This window comes from Saccopteryx leptura, chromosome 8, assembly GCF_036850995.1.
Source record: "Saccopteryx leptura isolate mSacLep1 chromosome 8, mSacLep1_pri_phased_curated, whole genome shotgun sequence".
Taxonomy (NCBI): domain Eukaryota; kingdom Metazoa; phylum Chordata; class Mammalia; order Chiroptera; family Emballonuridae; genus Saccopteryx; species Saccopteryx leptura.
Window position 1 is genome coordinate 48192314 of NC_089510.1, and position 1758 is coordinate 48194071.

General features: G+C 43.9%; 1 non-coding gene across 1 annotated transcript; it reads right to left on the reverse strand.

Annotated features, from left to right (window-relative positions):
- Positions 1 to 338: 338 nt before the first annotated feature.
- TRNAI-AAU (transfer RNA isoleucine (anticodon AAU)) lies at positions 339 to 414 on the reverse strand. The gene has a single exon. It is a non-coding gene; the product is annotated as a tRNA-Ile (tRNA).
- Positions 415 to 1758: the final 1344 nt, after the last annotated feature.

Genomic DNA, 1758 nt, shown 5'->3' on the forward strand with positions numbered 1-1758 from the left:
TCCTTTTTTTTTTTTTTTTTTTTTTTTTTTGCATTTTTCTGAAGCTGGAAACAGGGAGAGACAGTCAGACAGACTCCCGCATGCGCCCGACTGGGATCCACCCGGCACGCCCACCATGGGGTGACGCTCTGCCCACCAGGGGGCGATGCTCTGCCCATCCTGGGCGTCACCATGTTGCAACCAGAGCCACTCTAGCACCTGAGGCAGAGGCCACAGAGCCATCCCCAGCGCCCGGGCCATCTTTGCTCCAATGGAGCCTTGGCTGCGGGAGGGGAAGAGAGAGACAGAGAGGAAGGCACGGCGGAGGGGTGGAGAAGCAAATGGGCGCTTCTCCTGTGTGCCCTGGCTGGGAATCAAACCCGGGTCCTCCACACATTAGGCCGACGCTCTACCACTGAGCCAACTGGCCAGGGCTGATACTGCTCTTTTAAACTGTATGTCAAAAAGAGTGGTTAGGTGCGACTTACTATATTCTTGGTAAACAGCTTAAGAAATTGAAACCGTGACCTTCAAGAATAAAAACCCTACCTAGTAATTTTTTTTTAATTTTATTTATTGATTTCTAGAGAGAGGAGAGAGAGAGAGAAAATGAGAAAGGGGAGATGGAGGTGCAAGAAGCATCAACTCATTGTAGTTGCTTCTCTTCTTGTATGTGCCTTGACGGGGCAAGCCCAGAGTTTCAAACTGGTGACCTCAGCATTTTAAGTCAATGCTTTAGCCACTGTGCCACCACAGGGCAGGCCCTAGTAATTTTTAATAAACTCATAGCTGCTAAAAATTATTTTTAAGACCATTGTCTTTTCTTAATCTGTTTAATGTCTAGTAAGTTCTACAATACATCAGTAATAGAAATAGAAAGCTCTGGGTGAATAGAATTTTTTATTTTAAGTAGGATGAGCTGGGAAGGCCTCACTTAGATGAAGTTTGAGCAAAGACCCTAGGACTGTAGAAACTAACCACACACATATCTGAAGAAAGATCCAGGTAGAGGAAACTTCAAATGAAAATCTCATGAGGCAAGAATGTGACCAGAGTATTAGAAGTCAGTATGAGCGCTGACAACATATAGTGAGAGAGGAGGAGACCATTAAGACATTAGCTCAAATGGTAACAAGCCCTGTAGGCCTTTGTAAGAACTGAGTGAACTGTGGATACATTGCTCCAGGTTTTGAACAGAGGAGTAACATGTCTGACTTTGGTTTTTAAAGGATCACTCTGCGTCCTATATTGAAACACGGCTTTAGAGGGCTAGAGCAGAAGCAGGGAGACCATTCTGGAAGGATATGGCAACAAACCAGATGAAAGAGAATTGTATTCAGAACCAGGATGACAGCAGGAGAGGTGATAAGATGTGGTCAGATTCTGGATATTTAGGTACTTTGAAGATAAAATCAATGTTATTCTGATGCACTGAAAGTAGGGTATGAGATAAAAAGATAAGTGAAGAATGACTTCAAGGGTTTGGTACCAAGCAACTGAGGGGAAAGAATTGGCCTTTACTGGTAACAAAAGATGAGGAGGGGCATATTTAGGAGAGAAAAGAAGTTCAACAGGATACATACTAATTTTTCAACATGCCTATTGCAAATAAGTGGAGAGTTAAGCACGTGATTGTGTGCATTTCAAGTCCATCAGAGAGTTTTAAGCCAGAGATACCAATTTGGGAGTCTTCAGCAGGCAGAAGGTATTTAAATCCATGAGTCAAGATGGGCATGCGTGTAGGCAGAATAAGCAGATATCTGAGGACTGAGCCCTAGA